This window comes from Pristiophorus japonicus, chromosome 10 (genome assembly GCF_044704955.1).
Source record: "Pristiophorus japonicus isolate sPriJap1 chromosome 10, sPriJap1.hap1, whole genome shotgun sequence".
Taxonomy (NCBI): Eukaryota; Metazoa; Chordata; class Chondrichthyes; family Pristiophoridae; genus Pristiophorus; species Pristiophorus japonicus.
In genome coordinates this window covers 57,771,985-57,791,574 of record NC_091986.1, presented here as the reverse complement: position 1 = coordinate 57,791,574, position 19,590 = coordinate 57,771,985, and positions in this window count along the sequence as shown.

Sequence of the window (19,590 nt, the reverse complement as noted above, 5' to 3'; positions counted from 1 at the left end):
GTGTATTTGGACTTTCAAAAGGCTTTTGACAAGGTTCCACACAAGAGATTGGTGTGCAAATTTAAAGCACATGGTATTGGGGGTAATGTACTGACGTGGTTAGAGAATTGGTTGGCAGACAGGAAGCAGAGAGTCGGGATAAACAGGTCCTTTTCAGAATGGCAGGCAGTGACTAGTGGGGTGCCACAGGGCTCAGTGCTGGGACCCCAGCTCTTTACAATATCCATTAATGATTTAGATGAAGGAATTGAATGTAATATCCAAGTTTGCAGATGACACTAAGCTGGGTGGCAGTGTGAGCTGTGAAGAGGACGCTAAGAGGCTGCGGCGTGACTTGGACAGGATAGGTGAGTGGGCAAATGCATGGCGGATGCAGTATAATGTGGATAAATATGAGGTTGTCCACTTTGGGCGCAAAAACACAAAGGCAGAATATTATCTGAATGGCAGCAGATTAGGAAAATGGGAGGTGCAACGAGACCTGGGTGTCATGGTGCATCAGTCATTGAAAGTTGGCCTGCAGGTACAGCAGGCGGTAAAGAAGGCAAATGGTATGTTGGCCTTCATTGCAAGGGGATTTGAGTATAAGAGCAGGGAGGTCTTGCAGTTGTACAGGGCCTTGGTGAGGCCTCACCTGGAGTTTTGGTCTCCTAATCTGAGGAAGGACATTCTTGCTATTGAGGGCGTGCAGCGAAGGTTCACCAGACTGATCCCCGGGATGGCAGGACTGACATATGAGGAGAGACTGGATCGACTGGGCCTGTATCGACTGGGTCTAGTGAGAAGGAGGAACTGAAGGATATCCTTATTAGGCGGGAAAATGTGTTAGCGAAATTGATGGGATTGAAGGTCGATAAATCCCAGGGGCCTGATAGTCTGCATCCCAGAGTACCTAAGGAAGTGGCGCTAGAAATAGAGAATGCATTGGTGATCATTTTCCAACAGTCTATTGACTCTGGATCAGTTCCTATGGACTGGAGGGTAGCTAAGGTAACACCACTTTTTAAGAAAGGAGGGTCAGAGAAAACGGGTAATTATAGACCAGTTAGACTGGGCCTTTATTCACTGGAGTTTAGAAGGATGAGAGGGGATCTCATAGAAACGTATAAGATTCTGACGGGTCTGGATAGGTTAGATGTGGGAAGAATGTTCCCGATGTTGGGGAAGTCGAGAACCAGGGGACATAGTCTTAGGATAAGGGGTAGGCCATTTAGGACTGAGATGAGGAGAAACTTCTTCACTCAGAGAGTTGTTAACCTGTGGAATTCCCTGCCGCAGACAGTTGTTGATGCTAATTCATTGGATATATTCAAGAGGGAGTTAGATATGGCCCTTATGGCTAAAGGGATCAAGGGTTATGGAGAGAAAGCAGGAAAGGGGTTCTGAGGTGACTGACCAGCCATGATCTTATTGAATGATGGTACATGCTTGAAGGGGCGAATGGCCTACTCCTGTACCTATTTTCGATGTTTGTATGTTTCTACTCTCATCGACCCTCCTGATTACCTCCTTGAAAAATTCAGTCAAGTTAGTCAGACACGACTTTCTCTTCACAAATCCATGCTGGCTGTCCTTGATTAATCCATATCTTTTCAAATGAAGATTTATCCTGTTCCTCAGGAGTTTTTCCAATAATTTTCCCACCACTGAGGTTAGGCTGACTGGCCTGTAATTACTCGGCCTGTCCCTTTCTCCCTTTTTAAGCAAAGTTACAACATTAACAGTCCTCCAGTCCTCTGGCACCACTCTTACAGCCAGAGAGGACTGGAAAATGATGGTCAGAGCCTCTGCTATTTCCTCTTTTGCTTCTCTTAACAGCCTGGGATACATTTCATCTGGACCTGGGGATTTATGCACTTATAACGCTACTGGACCCCTCATTACTTCCTCTCTCACTCTGTTTATCTCGTCTAATATTTCACACTCTTCCTCCCTCATTGAAAAGTGTGCATCGCCCCTCTCTTTTGTGAAAACAGATGCAAAGTACTTATTAAGAATTATATCCATATCTTCTGCCTCCACACACAGATTTCCTTTATGTGTCTCTAATAGGCCCCATTCTCTCTTTAGTTTTCCTTTTGCTCTTAATGTATTCATTAAACATCTTTGGGTTTTCCCTGATTTTACTTACCAACATTCTTTCATACTCTCCCTTTGCTTTCCTGATATCATTTTTAATTGCACCCCTGCACTTTTTATTCTTCTCTAGAGTTTCTGCAGTATTGAGTTCTCGGTATCTGTCATAAGCTTTCCTTTCTTTCTTTTTCTTACCCTGTATGTCCCTTGACATCCAAGGCTTCTAGATTTGTTAGCCCCACCCTTTTTCTTTAAGGGAACATACTTGCTCTGCACCCTCAGGATCTCCTCCTTGAATGCCTCCCACTGCTCTGACACTGATTTATCATCAAGTAGCCGTTTAAAGTCCACTTTGGCCAAATCCCATCTCAGCTCAGCAAAATTGGCTTTACCCCAATTGAGAACTTTTTTTCCTGGTCTACCTTTGTCCTTTTCCATAACTACCCTAAATCTTACTGAATTGTTATCACTAGTACCAAAATGCTCTCCCACTAATACCCCTTCTACCTGCCCCTTTTCATTCCCCCAAACCAAGTCCAGAATCAGCCCCGCCCTTGTTGGGCTTGTTACATACTGTCTAAAGAGGTTCACCTGAATGCATTTTAGGAATTCCATACCATCTGTACCATTCACACTACTTTTTTTCCAGTTAATATTAAGGCAGTTGAAATCCCCCAATATTACAGCTCTATAGTTTTTGCACTTCGCAACAATTTGCCCACATATTTGTTCTTCTATCTCCGTCTGACTGTTTGGAGGTCTATAGTACACTCCCAGTTGTCTGATCGCCCCTTTTGTGTTCTTAAATTCAACCCATATGGCCTCATTTGATGAACCTTTTAACATATCATCCCTTCTCACAGTTTAATTGTTTCTTTAATTAATACTGCAACCCCCCCCCTCCTTTTTACCACCCTCTCTACCCTATCGGAAAACCTTGTAACCAGGACTGTTGAGCTGCCATACCTGCCCTTCTTTCAGCCATGTCTCAGTAATAGCTCTGGGATTGTATTTTTGGCTCATTTGCACCCATTTTAACTCCTGGGTGGGGCGCAAAAACTATCTTTTGGTCACAAAATGGGGCGCACAACGTATTGTGCCTGGGTGGAACTTTCAGCAGTGGTTTTGTGGCGGCGCTAAAACTTAGCATTTGATGACGTCAATTGTCGTGCAACATGCACTAGAGCCCCGGGCGGAACTTTTGAGCATATCGCCCAATTCCACCCTAAAACCCGCCAGCAAAAACCAGTCATACCCAGAGCGCACCTGGCGCTAACGGCACCATCTTTAAAACAGAGGAAAAGTTTTAAATCTAATGCTGTTTTAAATTGAAATTAATAAAAATGTACAAGCTTATTACAGTGCTGATCTTTGTTTTCTATAACTCAAAACCTGAGTGTTGGCATTTGGAAGGAATAGATAATGTCACTTTTGACCTTGCTTTAGTGAGTAATGACATGTTGTTAAATTTTCTGTCCTGAGTAAACTTTTTCTTTTGTTTATGGATCACTTTGTCACACAGATGTTGCTCAGTTCATTGGCATAACTGGGCTATTTTCTTCTCTACAAAGCCAATTATAATGGCTCACCACTGTCCTGACTGAGATCAGCAAACTTTATGCAGGCAAGTGGGTTAAGCCCGAGACCTTTATGATTTGCAGACCAGTTTTTAATGTTTCAGTTTCTTCATCTAGTGAAAGTGAGTGGAGGGGTAGGGAACGGCACGGCCAAGTGCAGCCTCTTCTCACTCATCATCCATACGTGTGCAATTTCTAGAAGGTTTACTAAACCATCTGTCATTGTCTTGGGACATAAGCCAATTATATAGTGGCCATTGCTGTTTTGACTAAATAGATTGGGAGAAGAAGGCTTCGTTTTTCATAGTGAAGTTTTATGTGAGTTTATAATTTGTTGTAAAGGACATTTAAGGACATTTTTAAATATAGGGGCTATACTATGTCAACCATTCGTCTTGGCTGCTATATATATTATATGGCGTTGAGCTGCAAGAAGTCTATTGATGATCATTTTGAACGTAACCGAAGAGGTGGCAGACTTATGGGGAGGAGGCCATACCCCCAATGAGTTTACATGGACAACGCTCATACCTTCAGCTCTCTGAGGCACAGTGCGTTAGAAGGCTGCACTTCCGAAAAGAAGTGCTGATAGAGATATGCTAGCTCATAAATGCAGACCTACAGCCTACCAGCGGCAACAGGACTGCACTGCCGTCGAGGTGAAGATGACTGCAGCACTTGCCTTCTATGCCTCCGGCTCCTTTCAGGTATCAGCAGGGGACATATGCTCCATCACGCAGCATGCTACACATTTCCGCATTCGCTAGGTGACTACTGCACTGTACGCACACAGGATGGACTTCATAAACTTCCCAATGACCAAGGAGGCCCAGAATGAGAGTGCTGTAGATTTAGGATGATTTGCTGGCTTCCCCAAGGTTCAGGGTGCCATTAACTGAATGCACATCACCCTGCGAGCACCTTTAGAGAATCCAGAGGTTTACCGAAACCAAAAGGGATTCCACTCCATGAACGTCTGTAACCATACTCAGCGCATCATGGCAGTCGGTGCCCAATATTCAGGGAGCATCCATGATGTTTTCATCTTGCAAGGGAGCACTGTCTCAGGCCTGTTCCAGTGTCAACCACAAGGCAAGAGCTGCTAGCTGGGGGACAAAGGTTATGGCCTCGCTCCGGAACCCTCAGACAGAAGCCGAGCATCGCTATAATGAGAGCCATGCAGCCACACGCAACATCGTCGAATAGATAATTGGAGTGCTCAAGCAGCGCTTCCGATGCATGGACCACTCTGGAGGCTGCCTGCAATACTTCCCTCAGCAGGTCTCTGAGTTCATTGTGGTGTGCTGCATGCTACACAACTTAGCCATTATGAGGGGACAGGATTTACTAATGGGGATCACAGGAGTACCTTAGGAAAGAGGGGAGGAGGAGGAGGAGGAGGATGTGAAGTTGACCATCTTTGAAATCCCAGGACAGGGTCATTGCAATATTCTTGATGGTGGTGACGAGGTGGGAGTCAGAGGCTCACCTTGGCACTCAAAAGGTGGCAATCAAGGCTTAAATCAGGACTTTATGGCATAGAAATTGGATATAGCCATGAAACGGGCAGTGTAAAGACCAACGATGTTAAGCTGCACCACCTCAAAATGGTCACGGTAGTACATAAAATTCGTGCTCACTCCTCATTAACATGATTATAGTCATGGGGGGGTGGGGGGGGTGCGAAATTGCCCTGCGCCCCGATTGGAGGTGGTAACCTTCCGAGGCAGGAACATTTAGCGCTCAGTGCGGAAGTCCCACCCCCGCGGAATTGCACCTACTGCCCCTGAAACAAAACAGAGTGCAATTTACTTCCTTTGAGGACGGTAACCAGGGTGCTACTGAGGTGGGTAGTCAAGTGCTATGCAGAGCATCCATGATTCAATGCACCTCTCCTTCGATTAAAGGCCAGCAGCCAGGCACCCAAGACAGAGTGCCAGGCTGCAAGATGCGGCCTGGACCACGCTAGGACCACCATTGCTGAGCCGACACGAGAGTCGGCCAACAAAAAAATATGGCGGCCCAAGGCGCTGGCACCCACCCATTTAATCAACGCCCCGAGAGTGGATGTCGGCCAGCTTCATGGCATTGACATCGCCTCGCGCTAGCCTCGTGGCCCGCGAGGAAATTTCCCCCCACGGGACATTAAGGGGTCAGCGCAGGGCACTGATGGGATACCATGCACAGTATTGACATCATCGCCGGTTGCGCGGCGGCCCAGGGTGCAGCGCTGCCTTGATAGCGCCGCCTCCACCTCCTGGGTAATTTCCCAGGAGGTGGTAGCGCCTCCCCTCCCCTGGGGGGAAAACTATTTTGCCCCCCCGGAGGTGCTAACGGGACTATAAAAAGGGGCCATTTCACCCCCATGATTTCAATGCTAAAACTGCTGCTCATTGGCTTCACGCTCAACAGGTCGACCAATATCGTGGCCAGTCTGATTCCCAGCCTGTGTTGCACAATAATTTTCCACTACTTAAAGGGAAAGTATATTGCTGCTACAGCTCCTCATTGGCAAGGCAGTTCCAATTGTAGCTGCCACAAGAACAAGAACTGTACTTTATAGTCTCTTCAACATTCTTGAACACTCTTCGTTAACTCTATTGATTTGGGAGATTTCAGACAACAATGTGGAGCTTTAAAATGGTGTTTCTTCACAGACTCTCTCAATACAATTCCCTATACCTCCTAGCTAGAGGGCGCTATACATTACAACGATAGCTCCTGGCTAGAGGGCGCAATACATTATCTCGTTACACCTTTCCTTTCATAAGAAACAAAAATGAATTAAAGTTAGCTTCAATATAAACTGGTAATTAACTTCTTATGAATACATGTAGTAAACAACTATAAGTTTAACAAACAACAACAAAACTTTTATGTCACTGTTCAGTCTTGGCCAGTAAACGAATATTCTCGCACGCCGAAGAGTGCTCTCGAAGTGAGTGTGAGTAGCACGAAGTCGCTGACGAATATCGGATCTCAAGTATTTTGGTTTGACACAGCGATAGTCTTTGAAGACTGTCATCCTGTGTTGTGAGTTCATTATGAACTTTGAAGTATGCATATGTTTCAGGTGGGCATTCATGTGTCGTTTCTGGCCATCCCGTTGTGATTTGTTGTATGACCAGTTGTAATGTGGAGTCGCTTGCAGTTGTGCATTGTATGGTAGTCAGTCCTTGTTTGGAGAGTGGGAGAAAGCCCACCATGTGGATGCATTCCACTGCAATTTCTGTCGGTGATCTCTCCATGTTTTCGAGGTATGTGCGCGAGAGGGTGTCTGCTCGGTACATTTTTTTCCTGGTTGATACTTTATTTCGAAGACATATTGGTTGAGTCGAATGAGCAGACGTTGCAGCTTGGGTTCTGCAGATAACGGCTTGAGTCGTATAGCAACCAAAGGCTTATGGTCTGTCCATAGCGTGATCTTGCGACCGTATACATATTGATGGTTTCGTTCCATTCCGAAGACTTAATATCGCGTCTCTGCTGGAGTGAGCACTCGGCTCGCGTATGCGATTGGTTGTCCCTGTTGCAGAAGGACGAACACAAGATCCTTGCTCAAAGCATCTCCTTGACCTTCAGTTGCACCGGAGAAGCTGTCAGGCGTTGTTTGATAGCTTCAAATGCTTTGTCTTGTTCTTCAGTCCATTTCCAGACCGTATCTTTATGAGTAAGCCATCGCAGTGTCTCGCTGAGGCCTGAAAGATCTGGCAAGAGTTTTACGAGGTACTTTTGTCATGCCAACAAATCATTGTACACCTGCGATATCCTGCGGTTTCTGCATTTCGTTGATTGTGACCACTTTGCTTGGGTCAGCTTTGAGTCCATCACTAGATAGTATTTCACTTGGTATTCGAACTTATCAAAGTTTAGTTTGATGTTTCGCTCTCTGCATCTCTGCATGAATTTGCGTAAGTTTGCGTCATGATCATGATTGACCTCTTTAAGTGTCTCACCATGTCCAGTGATCAAGGTATCATCTGCAATCTTGTAGACTCCATCTAGACCCTCGAGTTTCTAGTCTAGTTTCTGCTGGAAGAATTCTGGGGCAGAACTGATGCCAAATGGCATTCTAATATATCGATATCTTCCCCATGGAATCTGGAAGGTCGTGAGGTAGGAGGACTTTGTGTCCAGTTCACAATGCAAGAAACCCTCCTTGCAGTCTGCTTTTGTGAAGACCTTTACATTTGAGCTTTACAGGCCAGCATAACCAGTGCCTGCGAAGAGACGCTCGGTTACTCAACCAGGAAACACCAGGACTGGTTTGATGAGAATGACCAGGAGATTCAAGAATTAATAAATCGCAAACGTAGGGCATTTTTGAACCTAAAACAACAACCAAACTTGGGAGCAGCAAAGCAGTATTACAGGCGGCTTAAGGCCAAGGTCCAACAAAAAACCCGCAACCTAAAGAATAGATGGTGGGTGGAGAAAGCACAGGAGATTCAGCAGCTGGCCGACAGCTATAATGTGCGAGGATTCTTCATCGCAGTCAAGGCCACCTACGGCCCAAGCACCCAAGGCCCCACCCCGCTGCTGACCAAGAACGGGGAGACACTCATCAAGGATACCGAGGCCAGGACCCGCTGGAAGGAGCACTTCAAAGATCTCCTTAATCAAGACTCTGCCTTTGACTCGAGTGTACTCGACTCCAATCCTGCAGCATGCTATCCGCCACCATCTCAGCAAAACCCCAGCCCTGCACAAGGTAGAAAAGGCCATCCGTCAGCTCAAGAACAACAAGACATTAAGAGCGGATGGAATCCCCACAGAGGCACTAAAGTATGGTGGAGAGGCACTATTGGCACGAATGCATGACATCTCTCTCATGTGGAAGGAAGAGAGCATACCGGGAGATCTCAGAGAGGCACTGATCATGACCATCTTTAAAAAAGGGTCAAGTCCGACTGTGGCAACTACAGAGGAATCTCCTTGTTATCAGCCACTGAGAAAGTTGTCACTAGAATCCTCCTCAACCATCTTCTTCCTGTGGCTGAGGAGCTCCTCCCGGAGTCACAGTGCGGATTCGTCCACTCTGGAGTACAACGGACATTATTTTTACGGTGCGACAGCTGCAAGAAAAATGCAGGGAACAGCACCAACCCTTCTACATGGACTTCTTTGACCTTACAAAGGCATTTGACACTGTTAAACGCAAGAGACTATGGAGCGTCCTCCTCCGTTTCAGCTGCCCTCAAAAGTTTGTCACCATCCTCTGCCTGCAGCACGACGACATGCAAGCCATGATCCTGACCAAAGGATCCATCACAGATCCAATCCATGTCCGGACCGGGGTCAAGCAGGGCTGCGTCATCGAACCAACCCTCTTCTCGATCTTCCTCGCTGCAATGCTCCACCTCACAGTCAACAAGCTCCCCGCTGGAGTGGAACTAAACTACAGAACCAGTGGGAACCTGTTCAACCTTTGTCTCCAGGCCAGATCCAAGACCGTCCCAACCTCTGTTGTCGAAATACAGTACGCGGATAAAGCTTGTGTCTGTGCACATTCGGAGACTGAACTCCAAGTCATAGCCAACATCTTCACTGAGGCATAAGAAAGCATGGGCCTTACACTAAACATCCATAACACAAAGGTCCTCCACCATCCTGACCCTGCCACACAGCACTGCTCCCCAGTCATCAAGATCCACGGCGCGGCCCTGGACAACGTGGACCACTTTCCATACTTCAGGAGCCTATTATCAGCAAGGGCAGACATCGACAACGAGGTTCAACACCGCCTCCAGTGTGCCAGTGCAGCCTTCGGCTGCCTGAGGAAGAGAGTGTTCGAAGATCAGGACCTCAAATCTGCCACCAAGGTCATGTTCTACAGGGCTGTAGTGATACCTGCCCTCCTGTATGGCTCAGAGACATGGACCATATATAGTAGACACCTCAAATCGCTGGAGAAATACCACCAACGATGTCTCCGCAAGATCCTGCAAATCCCCTGGGAGGACAGACGCACCAAAGTTAGTGTCCTCGATCAGACCAACATCCCCAGCATCAAAGCACTGACCACACTCGACCAGCTCTATTGGGTGGACCACATTGTTCATGTGTCTGACATGAGATTCCAAAAGCAAGCGCTCTACTCAGAACTCCTACCCGGCAAGCGAGCCCCAGGTGGGCAGAGGAAACATTTCAAGGACACTCTCAAAGCTTTCTTGATAAAATGCAATATCCCCATCGACACCTGGGAGTCTCTGGCCAAAGACCGCCCTAAGTGAGGGAAGAGCATCCGGGAGGGCGCTGAGCATCTCGAGTCTCATCACCGAGAGCATGCAGAAAACAAGCGCAGGCAGTGTAAGGAGAGTGCGGCAAACCAGCCCCACCCACCCTTGCCTTCAACGACTGTCTGTCCCACCTGTGACAGAGACTGTAATTCTCGTATTGGACTGTTCAGTCACCTAAGAGCTCACTTTTAGAGTGGAAGTAAGTCTTCCTTAATTTCGAGGGACTGCCTATGATGATGACATTTGATATCTGTGGCAAGATGTCATCGATCACAGGAAGAAGATAGTGTCCACGTTTCAGGGCATTGTTCAGATGTTGAGGGTTGATACATACTCGTATCTTTCCATTTGTTTTTTGTACAGTCACTAGACTGAATATCCCAGTCCATCGATTCAACAACTTTCATGATGATTTGTCGAATTTCCAAACGATCGAGTTCCTCTTTTAGCCGTTTGTTTGATTGCTATTGGCACCCGTCTGAGTGGCATTACAGCTGGTGTCGCTGATTCTTTCAATTCAAGGTGAGCTGTCCCTGGCATGTGTCCAAGTCCCTTAAACACAACCGGATATGCATTGTTGACATCAGTTTTTGACGCTAGCGAGATGTTTGCCTTGTTTGTAGATTGCGATTCGCATGGTCCATTTACCACCATGATATTCTCGGCAAGGTATAGCACGAGCTGGTGCAGGAGAGCAACGACAGCGAAGAATGATGTCAGCAAGGTCCAGGTCGGTGATTAGAGCATGGGCAAGTTCAGCAGGAGCGGTGAGGTCGGGGCGAAGGAGCAGCGAGAGACTGTGGAGGGATGTAATTGGGGCCCAGGGGAGGCGCGAGTTCAGGGCCAAGGGCCCAGGGGCAGCACAAGCCAGCCCACATTGCGTTATGTGTGCACACTAGGTACGTGCAGCAGAGCTGGTCTCCAGTCGTCTTGGTTAACCCTTGCTACTGGACCAAGTCCTCGCTCTGTCAAGCCCGTGTGGTGGCTGGTGTGCAACGGCCACCACACATTAAAAAAGTCCACGCACAGGCATCTTCCATCTATCAGGATGTGGTTCGGCTTCTTCATTTGAAACACCTGTGAACTCATCCTTTTTTTGGGCGTGGAAGCAAGTTATTCTCGGAGGAACTGGCTATGATGATGATCATGATTCTGATGCTGCACTCTTATCAGTTGTAGCTGTTGGGCAGTGCATGAGCCAATCAGTGGTGCACTTTGGCACTCTATGATCACAAAGGGCACAATTTACTTTTGCTTGTTCTTTGTATTTTCCAGTCGCACATTACAAGTCGCTGCCACTGGAATGGTTGCATGGTTCTCATATAGTGTTAGATTCTTTTATCTTTAAGCCTTTAGGTAAGTATCAAAGAGGAAGCTCATTGCATGTGGCCTCACAATCTATTTGCATTTTTATCATTTGACCTTTAATGGAGAAGGTAGCCATAATCATGTTAGGATACTTTCTGTCAGCTTTGTTCTTGATTGTGGGATCAACTTTACCAAGCATCTTTACAGTCATGACTTCAAAATCAGAATCATAACTCTCTTCATATAGTGCATGAACGTTTGGCTTGCCCTTATATTTAGGATTATGAGTAGACTTCTGCCTCAATCCATTCTGCCGGCACTTTTGAGAAAAGTGATTTAGTTTGCAGCAACTTGTGCAGGTCTTCCTATATGCTGGGCATTTAGTTTTTGACAGCTCATTTCTTTTGCCTGATGAAGAGAATGTTTGAAGACCAGGCCCTCAAATCTGCCACCAAACTCATGATCTACAGGGCTGTAGTAATACCCACCCTCCTGTATGGCTCAGTGACATGAACCATGTACAGTAGACACCTCAAATCACTGGAGAAATACCACCAATGATGTCTCCACAAGATCCTACAAATCCTCTGGGAGGACAGATGCACCAACATTAGTGTCCTCGACCAGGCTAACATCCCCAGCATTGAAGCACTGACCACACTGCTGGGCAGGCCACATTGTTCGCATGCAAGACACGAGACTCCCAAAGCAAGCGCTCTACTCAGAACTTCTTCACGGCAAACGAGTCAAAGGTGGGCAGAGGAAACATTACAAGGACACCCTGAAAGCCTCCCTGGTAAAGTACAACATCCCCACTGACACCTGCGAGTCCCTGGCCAAAGATCGCCCTAAATGGAGGAAGTGCATCCGTGAGGGCACTGAGCACCTCGAGTCTCATCGGCGAGAGCATGCAGAAATCAAGCGCAGGCAGCAGAAAGAGCGTGCGGCAAACCTGTCCCACCCACCCTTTCCCTCAACGATTACCTGTGACAGGGACTGTGGTTCTCATATTGGACTGTTCAGCCACCTAAGGACTCATTTTTAGAGTGGAAGCAAGTCTTCCTCGATTCCGAGGGACTGCCTATGATGATGGTCTTTTGTCACAATATCTGCAATTGTTTGTAAACTCTGTCTGTGAATTCTTTCTTTGTGGATTGGGGTTTCTGTCTCACAGCTTTGACATCTTCAGAGTCTGTGTAAGTGAGCTTCATGGATTTCATTTGCGCAACTGTGAACTCTGTATCTTTATGGAGCATCACACATTTATCGAATGTTAGACTGATTCTTGCGACAGCCTTTTATGCAGACTGTTGTCAAATGTTCCACAGACTATGTGGTCTCTAATGAAATCATCCCTCAAATTGCCGAAATCACATGATGATGCAAGCTTCCTCACTTTCACGAGATATCTGTCAAACCGCTCGTCCCCTTGTACACAGTTGTTAAATTGGTACCGTTCATAGATGATGTTGGTTTTACCTTTACAGTGCTCTTCCCAGAGCTTCAAAATAATCTCAATCTCCTGCTTGTCTTCCTCTGATTTGGAGGGAAGATTATTGTTCTTGTAACGAGATAATGTATAGCACCCTCTAGCTAGGAGGTATCGATATAATGTATAGCGCTCTTTCGCTAGAAGGTATAGGGAGCTGTATTGAGATAGAGGGTCTGTGAAGGAACGCCATTTTAAAGCTCCACATGGCTGTCTGAAATCTCCCAAGAGCATCGCTGCCAATGGTAGTGATATAGGTTGCAACCCTAACTCTATCTGGTTTTTCCACAATATTCGTGATAATTATATAGCTGTCCCACAGCTGTTTGAATATTTTCCAGTTGGCTTTCAAATCGCCAGTCACCTGCAATGGAGGTGGGAGAGGAATGTGCACGGGAGTTGGCACTGTGGTGGTCATGATAGCTCGCTACAGTTTAGGAGTTTGTCACATACATGTATACAGTTCAAATACCCAGAGGACTAGACCAAGTCTAATAGTAAAATATCATGTCCATGTAATTGTAGAAATACTTTTTCAATTAAGGCTCTACAATAACTTATGCCACTTTAAGTTTACTTTACTAATGCCTGTAGATTATTTTAAAAGCTTATGACTATTTATCACCCTTCACGGATCCATGCGAAATGTGTAGGAAGCATGCTCTACACTGCACTGCTTAATGTCGATTTCAATCGGCTCGAAAAATCTTACAGTTCCAGTATTTCGGTCGTAGATGTGTTCGATGAAAAATCGGAAGTCTCCGCTTCTGACACCATGCATTTTATAGTCTCTTGAACAGACGTAGTTCAAGTTAACTCTATTTATTTGGGAGATTTCAGACAGCCATGTGGAGCTTTAAAATGGTGTTCCTTAACAGACCCTCTATCTCAATGCAGCTCCCTAAACCTCCGAGCTAAAGAGCGCTATACATTATATCGATACCTCCTAGTTAGAGGGTGCTGTAAACATTATCTTATTACAAGAACAAGATCAAGAACAATAACAAGATGAAGAAGCAAAATAAGAAGGAAGAGTAGGAGCTGCAAAGTCATGGCAGACTGTCTCCATAGGGAGAGAGCCTGGAGATTTTCAGACGCAACTCTTGAGGCACTGATTGTGGCTGTGGAATGGAAGTGGGCTGTTCTCTTCCCACAGACTGGAAGGAAGCCCTTGCCACACACCTCCCGAAGTATGTGGCAGGAATTAGCTACACATACGACAGTGAGCACTGTGGTGCCAAGGTCCACCAGCCAGTGCCAAAAAAAGTTTAAAGAGCTCACACGGGTGGTCAAGGAGAGTGAAGGCTTCAGCAAATACCATATCCCACCATCTGCACCACACGCCTCACACACTGCTCATTGCACCCCACCCCCAACACTCACCCACCAACAATCTCTACCTATCACCATTCACATCTCACAATCAGAACTTCACTTCACCCTCACAAAGGGGTCAAGTTTCGGCCTGAGTTGCTCCTATTTTTTTGGAGCAACTGGTTTAGAATGGAGTATCTTAGAAATTGCAATTCTCGGCATTTAGTTTGCTCCAGTTCTAATCAGTTAGAACAGTTTCATTTGGAACAGATTTTTTTTTTCAAAGGGGTGCGTGTCCGGCCACTTACGCCTGTTTTGAAAGTTTAGGCAGTGAAAACTTACTCCAAACTAACTTAGAATGGAGTAAGTGCAGATTTTTGTATGCTCAGAAAAACCTTGCCTACACTTAGAAATCAGGCGTAGGTTACAAATCAGGCGTAGGGAATGGCGGTAGGAGGGATGTTTACAAATATGAAACACATCACTTTTAGAAATAAAGAGCCATCATCAATAATAAATGATAAATAAATCAATAAATCAGCCAATAAATCAATCAAAAAAAGTTAAAAAATAAAAAATCTAATTTTAAAAAAAATCAATAAATAAAAAATTACGTTTCTACTTACCGACTGCAGCACCGGGAGCCCTCCAACAGCGTGCTGGGATGGCCCCCCTCTCCATTGTGTCTCTCTCTGTCTCTCTCTGTCAGTGTGTCTCTCTCTCTCTCTCTGTCTGTCTGTGTCAGTTTCTCTCTGTCTGTCTGTCTGTCTGTGTCAGTGTCTCTCTGTCTGTCTGTCTGTCTGTATCAGTGTCTCTCTCTCTGTCTGTCAGTGTCTATGTGTTTCTGACAGCGAGGGGAGGGGGGCAGGAGGGGGGGGCGAGGAGAGGGAGCGAGGGGGAGAGGAGAGGGGAGGGGGGTAGAGGAGAGGGGAGGGAGGGAGAGGAGAGGAGAGGGGAGGGAAGGGAGAGGAGAGGAGAGGGAGGGAAGAGGACAGGAAGGAAGGGAGTGAGGGAGGGGGAGAGGAAGGGAGGGAGGGAGGGTGGGAGGGGGAGAGGAAGGGAGGGTGGGAGGGAGGGGGAGAGGAAGGGAGGGAGGGAGGGGGAGAGGAAGGGATGGAGGGAGGGGGAGAGGGATGGAGGGAGGGAGGGAGGGTGGGGGAGAGGAAGGGAGGGAGGAGGAGAGGAGAAGGGGTGGGGAGAGGGAGGGGGGGAGAGGAGATGGACAGGGGGGAGAGGAGAGGGAGGGGTGGAAGAGGGGTGGGAGAGGAGAGGGAGACGGGGAGAGGAGAGGGAGGGAGGGGGAGAGGAGAGGGAGGAGGTGGAACAGGCCTGGCCGATGTGAAGAAGCCGGGCCGAAGACTTCGGGTGGGGCTCGCCCCCAGCAAGATGCCGGGCGGGCGGGCCCCCGCCGAAGGAAGAGGGAACGGACCGGACCTGAAGGGGTGGGGGGGGTGGGGGGAGCCGGAGCGGAGCGAGAACTGGGGTGGGGGGGGCGCGGAAGACATCGGAGTGGGAGCGACGGGCACGGAGTGGGAGCTGCAGGGGTGGGGGGAGGTGGAGCGGCTGGTAGCGGAGCAGGAGCTGGAACTGGGGAGGGGGGCGGGCGTGAGAGAGCCAGAGGGAGCGTGAGCTGAACAGTGGGGGGGAAGCTGGAGCCACAGCCAGAGCAGGAGCTGGAGCTGGAGGAGGGAGGTGCAGTCTGATCGCCACCCCAGTGAGTCCATTCGGCCAGGGCTAGGGGGCAGCGTGCTTCGGGCCCCTCCCACACAGCCTCGGGCGCCTGGAGCTACTGCACATGCGCGCCCACTGTAGCGCGCATGTGCAGAGGTGCCGGCACTGTTTTCAGCGTAGGGACCTGGTTCCGCCCCCCACAGCTTGTGCTGCGCTGCGCCGAGGGCCTGGATTGACCTGAGGGAGTGGAGAATACCGAGGTAAGTTATCGGCGCGGTTTTGAACGCGGAAATCAGGCGTGGCTTGTGGGGCTGCGCCATTCTAAGTGCGGCCCGAAACTTGACCCCAAAGTTACCACTGCCACAACATTCGCACCCACATCTCACCTCTTGCATACAAGTTCAGCTATTCAACAATGGTGGGCACATCACCCAAAACACCTGGAACCACACTCACAAATAAGGTAAGACCATAAGAATTAGAAGCAGGAGTAGGCCATACCGACCATCGAGTTTGCTTTGCCTTTCAATAAGATCACGGCTGATCTTCGACCTCAACACCACTTTCCCGCCCGATCCCCATATTGCTTGAGTACACTAGAGTCCAAAAATCTATTTATCTCAACCTTGAAAATACTCAATGACCCTGCATCCACCGCCATTTTGGGTAAAGAATTCAAAAGTTTCACAACCCCAAGTGAAGAAATTCATCCTCATCTCAGTCTTAAAAGGCCAACCCGTTATCCTGAGATTGTGCCCCCTAGTTCTACACTTTCCAGCCAGGAGAAACAACCTCTCAGCATCTACCCTATCAATCTCCCTCAGAATCTTACATGTTTCAATGAGCTCACATCTCATTTTCCTAAATGGCAGAGAATATAGGCCAAACCTACTCAATCTCTCCTCATTGGGAGTCATGAGTCAGGTGGAGAGCAGCTAGCCCTTGTCTCCAAGCAGCTACCCTTAAGTTTGCTGTGGTGGCTGGAAGATTACTGGCACACTGGACTGACGCAGGATGACGGCATCATGACTGCTGCCAGGATAGCGGGCATCGACTATCAGGAGTCACTGTGCGTGGTTGCACACCAGCTGCCCATTAAGTGAGTGGTAAAATATGCAGTTCCAGAAGATCTCAGGATTGTTATACAGTGCCCGCAAAGCCACGTGTGTGCAGTTGATGGCGCCCTGCACGATGGGAATGCCCGTTATCCTGGCAAAGCAACATGCATGTGCTCCCTCCGAGAATTTCTCCAGGATGCCCACTGTTCTCTGCACCTTTGGGTTCACTATATGTATCTCATCGCCAGTTGTTGTGTATGGAGAAAGAGGCAGATTGAACACTGTGAGCTCAAAGTAAAGTGTGATCTTAGTCTTTTGTTGCAGGTCTCCAGAGTGCCTCTCCAACCTGTGAAGCCTCCTTAATTACCTGTGCTCCCAAGGGATTATGCTTTGGTGCTGTACAGAGTAAATACAAGTATACATATATAACACACTACATATTGTAACCTTTCACATACTCTCTGTGCACATCAACTTATTGCACACACTGCACACTCCCTGTATTTTGCACACTTAGTCCTTCTTGCACACACACTGCATGTTGCATATTCACTATTTGTTCTATCATATCGCACATTCACAAACACACTTCATAAACCATGCCAACCACAAATCTTCAACCATCAACATTCATGGTCTCACCATCTTCTCTGACCTCAAATGTAACTCCCACATGACTTCCATTACCAAACATGTCTCTGAGAATCTCAGTTTCCTCTTCCATGCCAAACATTTCTTTCTCTCTCAACAACGTTTCATTCTTTATGAAATACAGGTCTGCCCAAAAATTAAATCCTGCTGCAATATCAAGGGATATTTTTCTAACTCCTCTCTCACACTGCTGGGCAGAATATAAGAAATTGTTTGCAGTCTGAAAGACAATCCATATTATACCTACCCCTCAATTTCTAACCTTCAACCGTAATTTGTATTTGTCAACTTCTTTCTTTCACTGGATTTGAGTTTTTTGCCTCACTGTATCTTATCGATGCTACCACTGTCAGTGGTTCTATCCCTTGATTGTACTCTTCCCCTTCCCTCTATGTCGGAACATTGTGGATTCAATACTTGAGTACATAATCTAGGCTGACACTTAAGTGCAGTGTTGAATGAGTGTTGCATTGTCAAAGATGTTGTCCTACAGATGAGATGTTAAGCTGGCCCTGTCTCCCAATTAAGGTAGATATAAAAGACCCCCAGCCACTGTTTGAGGAAGAGAAGAGAGTTTCTCCCTCAATCAACATTGTCAGTGGAGCAAGCTTACAGGCAGCATTCCCACCTCTGGATCAGAAGGTGCTGCATTTCAACCCCACTGAAGACAATCCCAGTGAGTGAGCTCCGGCTTCTAGGTTGACATCCAGCGAGATACTTGCATCTAGTGGGTGTGCTACTGTCCAACATTTAAATTCTAAGCTTGGCATTCATTTATGTACCTTGCCTCTTTGATATTTGCAACCTTAGAGTTATTCTGCGACATGGGCCTCAGCCTTACACTGTGATTTAATGATCTCTATCAGGGAGCAATGTGATACCACTTCGCTGAATCACCAAAATGTTAAGTCTGACTGGCACAGTGGGATCAATTTTCTAAATATGAGCTAGTGATGTGGAGTCATGAATGCCTGCTGACATTGTAGGCAGCATGTTCGTGACTTCCTGATCTGTACCATTAGCAGGCGAGGTTCCCCGCCCAGTCGGTGAAGTACATTCGGGAAAATCAGCTTCAGTGAGTCTGGGCATTGGTGGCAAACAGTTACAGGCAAAGTTGGTTGGTAACTCTTTTCTTTAAAAACTTTTTATTGAAATATTCTGGACTAGGTTGACAATTGTGAAGATAGTTTGATTATTTATTTGAAGAAATTGTAAGCAAATAGGAGAGGACTAAATTTTTTTTACGGTTGTACAGATGCATGTACCCACCAGGAAAATTGGTATAAATAGCTAGAATGATGTTCATTACATCTTATATTAACAGAACAGGAGACTTTCCTCTTACAGTATAAAGGAGTAAAGGTTCACGTGTGAACAGAGCTTAGCAGAACATTGGGTGGGGAGGCTTGCATGTTAGTTACAGCATCCATCCAATTTTCCTCTCTGTGCTGTGCCCAGGTTATCTTTTATGACCAAATGCAAGAGGAAAGTATGCTCTGCTGTTGGTACAACTCTTGGTACCAGTGATGCTAGAGCATTCGGCAATGAGCAAGAAGCTCTCCTTGAGTATTGCTGATGTGAAAACACGAGGAAGGTGATAAATGTTTGGATGGACTTGACTTGAGAAATGAGGTGACACATTGATGGCTGCCTGATCTATGGCTGATCATAGTTAAAATCTGAAAGGTGTCGTTAGTCTGTGAGGTATGTTCTATAGTCAATCTTACTGGCATCAGAACCACATGAAAAGGGAAATCTTGTCATCTTCTCAAACAAATCATAAAGCATTTTCTTATTAAATCTAAATCTCAGAAAAGAGTGGGTGTCACACCATGCTACAAAACGAATCTGACATAAATAAATCACGATGGCCAACTCTCAGTTCAAAGCAGGACTGTGCTAAGTCCACTAATCTCCCTAATGGCATCTGTAAAAAACACAGGCATTAAAAAACCCTGCAGTATTATTAGTGTGCTTTGGAGATCTGAGCAGGGCTGTGGAAATCTAACACTTCAGCTGGAATTTTCTGTACCTGGGAGGATCGGGTGCGGGCAGTCGCCGTGAGGGGTCGTGACCCCGTTCCTAATTCCATCCCTCTCCTGAGATTGACTTTCTGTTAATGATACCTGTTAAGGTCACCCTGCATGTTACGCAGCCCAATTAAATGGTGTGGGTCAGATGACATCATCGATGATGTGTTTTTAGCC